The sequence below is a fragment of the Podarcis liolepis genome (genome assembly GCF_965112155.1).
Source record: "Podarcis liolepis genome assembly, chromosome: 4".
Lineage (NCBI taxonomy): Eukaryota > Metazoa > Chordata > Lepidosauria > Squamata > Lacertidae > Podarcis > Podarcis liolepis.
Window position 1 is genome coordinate 74,888,369 of NC_139558.1, and position 12,074 is coordinate 74,900,442.

General features: G+C 40.9%; 1 protein-coding gene across 28 annotated transcripts in view; it reads right to left on the reverse strand.

Annotated features, from left to right (window-relative positions):
• The window catches only part of ZBTB20 (zinc finger and BTB domain containing 20), a 493,834-nt gene that overhangs the window by 153,596 nt on the left and 328,164 nt on the right, over positions 1 to 12,074 (reverse strand). For 25 of the 28 annotated variants that reach the window (XR_014525528.1, XR_014525529.1, XR_014525530.1 and 22 more), the window contains one exon: positions 4,752 to 4,812. The exons of the other annotated variants lie outside the window; for them this stretch is intronic. The gene's annotated coding sequence lies outside the window, so the exon portion shown is untranslated. The remainder of the gene's footprint in view (positions 1 to 4,751; positions 4,813 to 12,074) is intronic. 28 annotated transcript variants of the gene reach the window in all.

Sequence of the window (12,074 nt, forward strand, 5' to 3'; positions counted from 1 at the left end):
ACAGAAAAATGTATGATGATTTTTACAAAGAACCAAACAGTGAAAATGACAGCAATGGGCATGTCACAGAGCATAAATGAATGCAAAATCCAATCGAATGACTAGAAGATGAAGTCAGTATGGGTGGATCCACTCCTGAATAACTGCCACTAGGGTGATGAATAGGAAGCAAGACTAATAGTGTAAACAAACACCAAAAGAGGGATAATTTATCTCTGAAGCAAGCTAGCCATCCTAAGGATTTAAAATGAGATTCCACAGAACCAAATATGCTAATGAATTCCAGGCCTGAGCTTTTCCACTCAAGCCTCCCTCTTCGTTGGATAACAGTGACTCTTAGGACTCTACAGGAAGTCATGGAAGAGTGAAATGTTCTCCTGCTGCTTTCTGAATGTTACCATTTTTAATACCTAATTTGTAATGTCTGATGTAGGTGGTGACAAGTGGTGCTCCACTAGTTTTTCCTCCCGGGCCTGCCCTGTAGTGGATCTTGTCTGACTTTTTGTTTCTGCAGTAACATGGCAACTGGCGCTCTCTCACATTCACAATCTTCTACCAGTCTAGAAGTCATGGAGTATCCTGGGAACTGTGGTTTATTAAGGGTGATGGAAATCAAAGATCTGTGAGGTTAGCACCCTTAACAAACTAAAGTTCCCAGGTTTCTCTGGGGAAGGTCATACCTGTTAAAGTGTCTGAAGAGTGCTTTAAATGTGTGGTGTGTATAATGTATAAAATATGCTCATGAAGAAAATCACCATACATATATGTTGCTCAGAAGCATCTCTGATTGACCATACCTGTTCACCCGTCACCTGTACCCCTCACCATGATCAACTCTAGCCCAGAAACCTATGTCCCCACTGTGGAAGGATGTGTGGATCCATAATTGGCCTCCACAGTCACTTATGGACTCACCGTTAAAACCGTGTTCATGGAAGACAATCTTACTTGGCTACGAGTGATTGCCAAAGAAAGAAGAAGAAGAAGACCTGTTTACCTGTCACAGGTATTGCATTACAATTGGAATGATCACTTTTACAGAAGCACGTCTACAACTAGTGCCTTTGTTTGCTACTGGTTGCATACCGGAGGCAATAACTTTCCTGCTGCAGAATGACGATTCCACTCAGTGACTCCTCTGGAAGCTTACACAATAACCAAATAAAAGATACTCGGTTACCACTGGTAGAATTCTGCCACATTATTCATTGGTGAAGGAAAGAAAATTGAATTTAATCATAGAACTATTTACATAGCTTCCGTAAGGAATCTAGGCACTCACTGGCATCGGAGAGGGCTTTGGCATGCCTGCATTTGTTTCTCAACACAACAACCCATCTCCAACTTAGAACGTATGAATTTTGTAGATGGAATATTGTCTAACAAAGTGTTTCTACCCAATATCGGAGAGGAAAATATCAACATAGCTTGTCAAGATTTTGTATGGTACAAGAAAAACACCAATGTTATTTCACAACCCATTATTTTCACAAGAATATGAATCGAGGAGATAAACTATGTCAACTTCCTCAGAGCACACTTATTATAGGATATTGTTTGAACCCACACTAATGACTCCTCAAGGTTAGTTATTACAGTGATTAGAAGCTAGGAGGATATTTTCTGTGGTGCTACAGAACAGAAAGTCAGCATTAAGAAAACCTTAACAACCCAGTGAAAGTAATGGCCTGAGTGTGTGCTTCTGCTGTTTTAAACAAGGGAAATAAACCGAGCAGAAGCTGAAACAGTGAACTAACTAGATCTTTGGTTCTCCAAATCAATAAGCTGTTTTATTTCTGAAAAGTAAATGCTGTATAGATGGCCTTCACTCACTTTTCACCCCATTCAGACTCCTTTTTTTTTAATAAGTAAGCTATATGGTAACAAAGGTATTTGTTGCAAAGCTCGTCAATTCAAGGAAATTCTGTATTTCAAATGATGAAAATGCCCACATTGGGGGAGGGATGTATAAAACCTCCTCAATTATTTCTGCAGATATTTCTGCCTAACTAAACAGCAGCACTGTACATTTGGAGCCCTTTTTCACAGAAGCAGGTATTTCATTTTTATGGAGAGAAAATTCCGAAGTATTACTTTGCAGGTTGTCTTATATCATTTGCCATTTACATTTGAAGAGATTCAACATATGGTACAACATATGGTTCCCTGTTAAGAAAGCACAGACCTGGCTTAATCACAGAGCAGTCCTGACTCAGAAGGCAACCCACAACTGGAGCCACAACTCCAAGCCCCTCTATATACCCCTTGGAACTCGCCGCAAACCACACCCTTCCCCTTGCTTCATACCCAAGTGTTGTTGCTGGGCTGCAACATGATAATGATCACTTTCCCTGCTACAGGTGGACAGTAGTTGCAGGCCCTTGCAGACTGCTCTCAATTCCCAGGGCAGCCAGGAGTTACATCCCTGCAGCTTCCAGCAGTGGCCCGGGGATGGCCACCTACATAGATTAGCACCTTGGGGGTGGGCAGAATCCTTGGCATGGTGCTGTTCAAAATTTCAGCCCTCCAGCAGAAGGCTGGAATGGAATTACATTCGAGGCCTGAAGTCGTGGCCAATTTTTATCCCAGATTGTTGTCTTGTCAAGTCTGTTCCTTTACACCTGGAAAATTGTCCGTGGGGAAATGTGGTCCTTGTGTTGACAATGACTTCCCATCTCTGGTATATATGGACAAAACCTTCCCTTTCCTCCCTGCCCCCCAAGGAAACTTATTCAGGGTATGGAAGTGTCTAAATGTGCATAGATCAATACTCAAAAATATTAGCATAGCTATGGTGCATGCCTGTGTTTGCAACTGCAGAATTGTCTAGTGTACCTCTTTCCCCATTTTTTCCTTAACACTTACACACAAATGTGATTTGCTATTCTGTAATTTAAAATTATTCCTACTGTATGTGATGCTCATTTTTTGGTATCATTAGCAACCAATTGTCTATCTCTTCTTATACTTTCTGCATTAGAAAGTAACTGCTTTGAATTCCATGCTGCCTGGTAAGTTACCGGCCCAGATATCACAAAACTCCATTCACAAGTGGAAGCACTTGTGAATGTGGTATGGCAGCAATGTAAAACACTGTAATATTAAGAAAGTCATGGGAAAAAAGTTACTGCCTAGACACACATCTGAGTGGAGATGCAGAATTGGGAAAACGTATCTCTAAAACACATCAGAGACCTGCTCATCATTTGAAGGGCACACCTCTTCTCACAACTTCCTATACAAAGAAAGAGAGCTTCTTGATCAGATCAGATCCTGTAATCCAGCTATCACACTCTTTCTCATCATGGTCAACCAGATGCATCTTGAAAAGTCCACAAGCAAGGCACGAGGGCAACATTCTTGTCCCATTGTTGCTATCCAGCAACCAGTATTCAAAACACAAGTAAGGTCGATAAGAAAATGCTGCTGTGTTGCATCCTGCCCTCTTGCATTTCCCCTCCTTCCTGGTTTTCTATCTCAGCCATCAAAACAGTCACACAGCATTCCAAAGCCACTGAGCATGCTCTGTCCTCCATGGTACTCACCCATTCCCCACTGTCCTCCAGGTTTCTTTAAAAAAAACACATTTTACTTCTGGAAATCATGTGTTTCTTCCAAGCCTGTTGATCTCCAGCCATTTTGGTTACTTAAAAACTGCCTCAGATCCTTTAAGTACCATTGCTCACCCCTGTCAGGTAAAGCATGTCTGATAGGATGTGGGGTAAAGCAAGTGATTAGTGTGGTAGTGGCAGCAATCAGCTGTGCAATGTAAGGGCTCTGTTGGCCACAAGAGCAGTAAGGCTGACAGCAGTAGGACCTGGTGCGGGGGACAGACTGGACCAGTGATGGCACCAGTGGCTGCACTATGCTGAGAGCCCATAAGTCTTGTGCATCCACTGCCTTGTCTATCATGTCCCCCATTTGAAGATAACTGCAGTGGCAGACTTTGGGCTTTAAAATTTCAGCAGTGCCCTGTGCAATGCCAAAATTTGGCACCTTACCACCTCTCGACTTCTGTTGTTTGTCATTGTTGCTGTGCCCCCTGTGGCCCCCTCTTGGTTCAGCACCCAGTGCAGGCAAACCGATCAAGCTCCCCTAAATTGGCATCTGATAACTGATTGGTTACTACATAAAAATCAAACACTGCTGTGGTCATACGTGACATCCTTGCTTGCTAAAACAAGGGGACTTAACTGCATTATGGAAAAAACATGTTAGTGGAAAATACAAGGTTCCAAATTCTTGTAAACAAGAATGCATGCTATGTGAGCTGCAGTTATATGTCAGCTGACATTTTACTTGGAAACATTCAAGGAAGGCAGGCTAGAATCTTATTAATGTTGCTATCAACTCAGAAAAAGTTCTTTTGGCTATAGCAAGAGTTAAGGTTGATCATCCTAAAAACTTATTTTGTGAGATGCCACTTTCAGCCTTGTAATTTTTAAGTCAAAGAGCCAAGAAAACAGTAAGAAAACCAAACAACTGAACAGTAATTTATGACACAGGCATTTTGAGTCTACAACTCTTCGAAGAGGTAAATTCAACAGGGGAAACAATTTGAGGGATCCAAAGTTATCAAGGTTAACAGTTTCATAATATGTTATTTTCAAAGTGTGCCTACCAGACCAAGGAGACAAGTCCCATTGAATAGACATGGATTCTTCATAATTGTCAAAGCTAAGTGTACAGCTGATAACTGGAAATGCACTTGGTTTTACATTTTGTTACAGACTTCTACACAGATGACTTACCTTATAGCAAGTGAGTCTGTAGCTGTTTGGTGCTTTGTAACTCAGAAATGTTTGCTGTTTTCTGGAATTGAAAAAGTTAAAAAGAGAACATGATGATCATGGAAGATTTAGTGGAATTGGCTTGTCAAAATGATGAAGCAAAAGGGCTTTTATAGAGTATGTTCACAACAAAAAAACTTTAACATAATGTATAAAAGTGCAGAGTGGCTTTTGTCACGGCTAAGGAAAAAAAGCAGTATCATTAATTCAGACAGTAAGAGAGTAAGACTCTGTTGAAAATCTCCTTGGGATAGATCACAGAATTATATTCTTGGCTAGATAAATGGAACCTGGCAAGTCCCAGTTCTTGTTGCGATGCTTTATAAAATGCCATTGGGTTTCTGCAGTCTGTCATCTCCAGTACATGATAAGAAAAGGGTTGGGCTGTTTTCTTCAGTATTTATCTACAATCTTACTGAAGGCTACAAATGTCTAAAATGGGGGTTGGGGGAGGCTCCAATAAAGCTATCTCTTAAACACATTCTATTCACATTTGTTACTTTCTCCAGATTTAACTATGAGAAGCTACCTTATTATGAAACCTGCAACAAAGGCTTGGCTCAAGAAACTGATGCCCAAACAATGCTCTGTTTCCTTCACACTCCTGATACACAGTCTGCCCAATCATTCAGACCATAATCCCCCTTTTTGTTTCCACATCTAGACTCTCCATACAAGGTCATTAAAACACCTGTACCTCTTAATATTTTTTTCAGGCTTCCTGCTCAGAGCCGGTGCTCTATTATGCTTTTTAAAATAGTAAATAAGTAAGTAAAGCGAAGTGGAAAATATTTATGCTCGGTCAATCTAGTTGAGGTGGGGAGCAGCAGTGAGAAACAGAAGGAAGTGAGTGACCGTGATGTATCTCAAGTCAAGTAAGAGAATAAAAATGCCTCAGAGAGCTACAGATATGTTATTTCACCTTCAGTGTTAGGTAAGGCCATGAGAACAAATACAAAGGGAAAATGTATTACAAGTCATTATTATCAATACAAGCCAAGCCTCATTAATTGATTTACAAATGGGATGGGTTTCAGCCTGACATTTGAAAATGTATCCTGCAATCCTTCCCATCAATCATATCTGGGTAAGGCTTCATGTTAAGCCTTTTCTCTTTGGGATTACTCATGAGTAATAATCACCCCAAGTTGGGATGCTTTCTTATTCACAGACCTGTCTGCAGGGAGAGCAAAAGGCTCTTATTTAAAATGCCGTCACTCCTTGCCAGACAATCTTTACTTTGTGAAGAGCTGCAGCAGGCTCACAACTAGGAAAAGCTCCATTTCAAACAGGAGGTTGGAGATGTCCCAGCCAGCTGGTCTGCTCATACGCTTCCAGTGAACTGCTTTTCATGGCAGGATGGGTGCTCACTCATGAACAATTATGTTGTTTCTAGTTGTGGGTTGCAGAGCAAAGCAGTAGCCTAGTTCACACATATCATTCTGAAGCGCTTTGTTAAAGAGTGAAAGAACAGATTCCTGCAATGCTACCTCTTGCAAGCTCAACATTTGGTAACACTTTTATTAGAACCAACCCAAATGTCTCAGAATATTGGGCAAGCTTTTGAACTCTTTATGAGACTGAATGCCAAGCAAAAGGAGATGGGGAGAAAAAGAGAAAAAGCCCACTTGATGTTGAAGTCAAAAGGTCTACATTTAGCGCAGTCTAAAGATGGAGGACATAGCAAACATAGCTAGATTCTGTGCTAGATGATTTCCATATTTTTGTTTAAAGTTACATTAAATTATGGCAAATATCTGGCTGTTATGTTTCAACAGCGTAAGAACTGATTTGCTGGATCAGACCAGTCTACCCAGTCCAGCATCCGTTTTCCAACAGTGGCCAAGCAGATGCTTCTGGGGACAATGAAGGCATGATGAAAATTGCCTCTCTGGATTTTTTTTAAAGAAGCATTTTTACAGAAGCTCTCCAACCCCTCCTCATTTTATTCTTAAACACTATACTCACACTAATCTCTTTGAGCACCAATAGCATATTTCCCATTCAGACATAAAAGATAATCAGTAGCTTCCATGCATGTTCCTGAGTTTGAATTTTACACTTTCCTTTCCTGTTGGTCGCTTCATTACACAGCAGTCCGGATACCAAAACATTATACTTTTTAAAAAATGCAGACCCTGCTTTTTCATTCAAGCCAACACCTGAGTCTTTGTAAACCAAAACATAATGTCTAAATTCAAGGTGTCTGTGATGTTGTTTTAGAACTGTATAACCCCAAAGTACTCATGACTACTGCATGTAAAACTGCTGAACATAAAAACAGCAAGGAATTTCAAAAAGCCCAAGCTAAATGCTACAATATTCCATAAGTCCTGCCTTGGTGTCCCCACCCCCCATAAGGTGCAGCTACAGAATCCCATGAAATTTTGACTTGACATCACACCCACCGTAAGATGGCATCACATATTGCTTGCCCCAGGCACATAAGGTGTGCAGCCTGCCCGGGATGGGTGGGCCCTGGCATGAAGGCCGCCCCTTGACATGGCTCAAGTGTGTCATTCCTGCCAACACCGCCTCCTGGAAGGTATGCTATGGCTCATTGACTCCCATGTGGGCTCCTGGACAGCAATTCTCCTTCCTGGACCTTTTTAACGGGCTAACCTGATGTTAAAGAATACCACTCAATGCTTTATCTCCCAAAGTTGTGACGTCTGCAAAGAGGCAGGTGAAATCCTGCAAACAGGCCAATTAGACTGCAGGAAAAAATCCTCCCTGGCCCCAAAATATGATGGCCAAGAATTCCAAAGCAATGTCCTCATACTGTTGAGCCCTATCACCTTTGTGAAAGATAACAAGGTGTGTGTGCGGGTGGTGATCCAACGCTGATCTGCTCCACACAGGCAAGAAACAGAGTGCTGTTCCACTTTAAAGCGGGAAGGTGGTCTTGGCTGCCACCAGGCCTCTACCCCTGACCAACCCCCTGGCGCTCTCCTGATTGGCTGGATTAGCAGCCAATTTAGTTCCAGGAAATGTGTGGTTGGAAGGGGGGAGCTCGCTTCGCCTTCTGGCCACACGTAGCAACCCTCCTCCTCTGTTTCCAGGTTCCCGGCCTGCTGCATGCTGCATGCTGCACCAGGCAACAAATGGCACCACCCACAAAGGACACGGCAAGCCTTCATTTTTGCTGTATGTCCTATCCTCCAAGACCAAAATAGCAAGAATCCATACCAAAGTATACATGCAGAGAAACACTACTGGCTACAACTGCTATACAGTATACCGTAAGCTGCAGCCACACAACTTCATGAAACCTAGTTTACACATAGAACTAGAATTCAGAGCAGCAGAAAGAGGCACGTTATAGAAAAATATAACATAGTTATTTTCCACAAATTGTAACTCTTTCCAATATGTTAAAATGAACACAGAATTAACTGTACATGCAACATCATTTGAAAGAAAGCAAACACCTTTCTTTCTTCTAGAAAGCTAAAATGAAATGAAATGAGGTATAAGAACATATTTTAAATATAAGGAACCTTTACCTAGATAGTTTATAAATACACTGCCATAATGCACCATAAGAGAACAGATTCCCGAAATCATGAGGACAGTACATTACCAGATTAATATTAATCTCTAGAGTGCTAGATTAATTTCCTGTCCATGTTAATGTCCTTTTGATTACAACAGAAAATAATCATTGGGGGTGGAGAGATCTTTCAATTGCAAAAGTAGCTAAGACTTAAAACATTAACAACTTTTAGAGCTTTTAGCCCAATATGTATAATTAAACATAAAAAGCTAGGTCAATGCAATGTTATCTCTCCCCCTCCAGTTGTGCAGAAGTCATAGAAATTTGGGGTCAAAGTTTACACAATAGATTCCACACTGGCTTCGTTCGCACTGATGAAAAGAATCTCTACTGAATTCAGTGTATTTATTGCAAACAAAAGAACCAATCAAGTGTGTGGGTTGTGGATGGATGAGAAATTTATCGTGCTTATGTAAACAGAAATACAGAACAGTGCATATATTTTATTCACTTATTAAAAATGTTTAAATCATAACAATCTGCTCAAATACTTCCTGAGACAAAGGAAGCTACCGTATAGTGAATAAGCCATTGGCCCATGTAGCTTAATATTGTCTACACTGAATGACAGTGGCTCTGTCAGTTTTATATGGGAGTCTTTCCCAGCCCGACCTGAAGATGATGGTAACTAAAGTTGGGTCTCCCTTTCAGTCACCTTTAAAGTGCAGTCCTATACTTATGTACCTAACAGTAAACCATGTTGAACTCAATGGGATTCACTTCTGAGCAGGAGTGAAGGGAATGCCACCCTTCTGACAATGGTGTTCCTGCTGCTTACTGGAGTGTGAGCCATGGTGGCACCGAAATTGGGCCAGCGCTGACTCACCACACAGACTCGACCTCAATGTCAGCCTGCCCCTCCCTGGTCTTGTAAGCGGCAGTGACACTGCAGTTGGGAGGGTGGTAGCATAGCACTGCTTCACCATGCCAGTCACTCCTGCTTCTGAGAAGACATGTACCAGAACTGCAATGTAAATCATCAAGAAAATCCTGGCACATGCCCCTGATAGGGACTCAAGGCGGCTTACAGATAAATGCATGCATTCCTTAGGTCACTCATTCAGGACTTCCATGTATAAATCGGAACACATGGGGCTCTACAACAGGAGCAATTGGCTGAGATTTGTCAAATGGAACCTATTTCTCAATGATATGCAACATGTTGAAAAACTTAATATTGAAGATTGCATCTTCAACATTTCACAATTATCATTGGATTTTAACACACAGCCACCATTTTAGACAAAAGTATTCTTTTAATAGTTACATCATCTTGCCGCTTGTGAGGTATTTCTTAAGTGTTATTACATCAGAAAAAAATTTAAAAGGTCATACTGAAAGCAACCGGGTTCTGCACTAGTACACTCCCTCAGTTTTTTTTTAGCAAAAGCAAGAAATGAAGGCTGAGGAAATTTGAAAATGTAAATAGAAAAATGTCCTTGATATTTTTTTTTAAACCAGGGAAAAATAATAATGTGCTTTTATTGGACTACGTAGGTCATCAAATATAACTGCACGTACAATTTATTGTAATGTCTAGTCCTCATAAATGGATTAATGGATTTCTTTTTTCAGACTTTCCAAAACAATACTCACTTTGAGCTTAAAACACAAATGAGAATTTTCAGCCAAAAAGGTCATTGTTTCAGAAGTTACAAACCACTGTAGACAGAGGACTCAGAATGAAAGTGCTGCTTCATCTATAACTATTATAAAGATAGCTAATGAATTTAAAGTACATTCTGGAAAGAATAAATAAAATTTGCAATACTGATCTGCCCTATTTAGACTACAGGAAAGTGACCAAGTGAGAAAATGCCAAATAAAAACTGTCTTGTTATAGAGCCATCCATTCATAAGAAATATTCAGAGATTGTTCCATTGCATCTATATATTACAGTAAAGCCTTAAGAGCTACACTCTTAAATGTAAAAAATATATACTTTTTATGCTAAATAATATTGGTTCTAATTGATGCCAGTTCTCAGCCTTACTTAGCTTCCGACTAGTATTTGCTCTGCTGCAGGCCCAACACACAGGGCTGTGTATTTGTGTTTTATTAGAGGGCTGGAGAAATATCATCATCTCAGCTGTGAGTCCTGGAATACCTGCTCCCTGCCTTGCAGGCCTTTTCCCACCTGGCCTGGGAGGTTGAGGCTCAGACTGACTCCAGCTACAGTTCTTTCGGGGGATACAGACACATAGAGAAAGCTTTTTAAAAAAAAACATGGCTCTAGAAATTTTATTCTCATCCCTGCTTATAAATGACAGTAAAATAAATGATACACAACTTGTTTTAGCATAGCAATCTTCCGGTACTCTGGATGGCACTCACTAAAACCTCACATTTCTTACTTGTGCTGTTACATTCCTCATTTCTATGTAACATTTGAACAATCTGTCAAGGATGTGAAGATTCTGGCAGCATTTGTTCCTTTGCTACCAGTTTATGCCTGTTACAGCATAGTGTGTAATTGGTGGCTCGGACTCTAATTGGCTTGGTAACATGGGACAACATCTACTTTTGTGTGCTAGTTTATCAAGCCAAGCCATATTGACTGCTGGCTGGCCAAAGTACTAAGTGTAGCTGATTTGTTTGTACAGTAAACATGACACTGCACAAGACTGATGCTCTAGAGAAACTTACTTCGTAACGCACAGCGAGTGTGGTGTTCTGGACTTTTATGCAACGTTAATTTCCAGCCTTGGGGTTACCAGAGCACAGATTACTGTAGCCAAGTTGTCTTGCAGTTAAACTGATGGAAGGCACATCACACGCTGAAGCCACTTGTACCTCAACAGCAAAGGATCAAAGAAAACACCCAAACCATGAACCCTCTCCTTCAGAGGGGGTGTGATTACACCACTCAGCTGGTCAGAAGAACCACCCACCAACAGCATCTCAGTCCTGTCTGGAATAAGCTTCTGTTTATGAGCCCTCATCCAGTCCATTATCACAACCAAGCACTGATTCACTCCCTCACCTGCAGAAAATGAAAAGGACTAGAGCTGTGTGTTGTCAGTATACTGATGACATCACATTCCAAAACACTATGACCCCACTCAGTGACTTCCGCAGATGTTAAACAGCATGGGGGACATAACCAACCCATGTAGAACCCCATTCTGGAGAACCCACAAATCTGAATAATGCTCCTCAACAACCACCTTCTGGAGGCAGTCTTCCTAGTAGGAGCAGAACCATCATAATGCAAACTCTTGTTTTTTAAGTTGAAAGGTCTGCCTGTTGCACCTTTTGAACTGTGATAGGTATCATCACTTAACATTGCAGTCACTAAGGGTTGAACTTGTGTGAGAGACCTTATCATATATTAATACTCATGGAATAAGTTCCTGAGCCAACAGCTGGATGTTTATGTTTATAGCTCTGTTATTCAATAAAGTTGTGCCCCAACCTGCCCCCCCTACCGCAACCCACTACTTCAGGGATCCCTAAAAAGTCTTATGAATGACAGCAATGAATTCTAACTTTTGCTTTCCATTAAAAAAACCAAACACCACTGTGAGAAGACAGGACAAGATCTTGGTGTATTTTGAAGGAACATTCTAGCAAACTCAAGTAAAGAATATCCACTGTGTCAGTTGGTGATATTAGAGCAAAGAATTCTAAAAATCCTGTTTTAGAGCACACATTCACAGAAACCAGTGACTGTTATTTCAGTAACAAGAACAATACTTCTATGTGGATGTGTTAATCTCATTCTGCT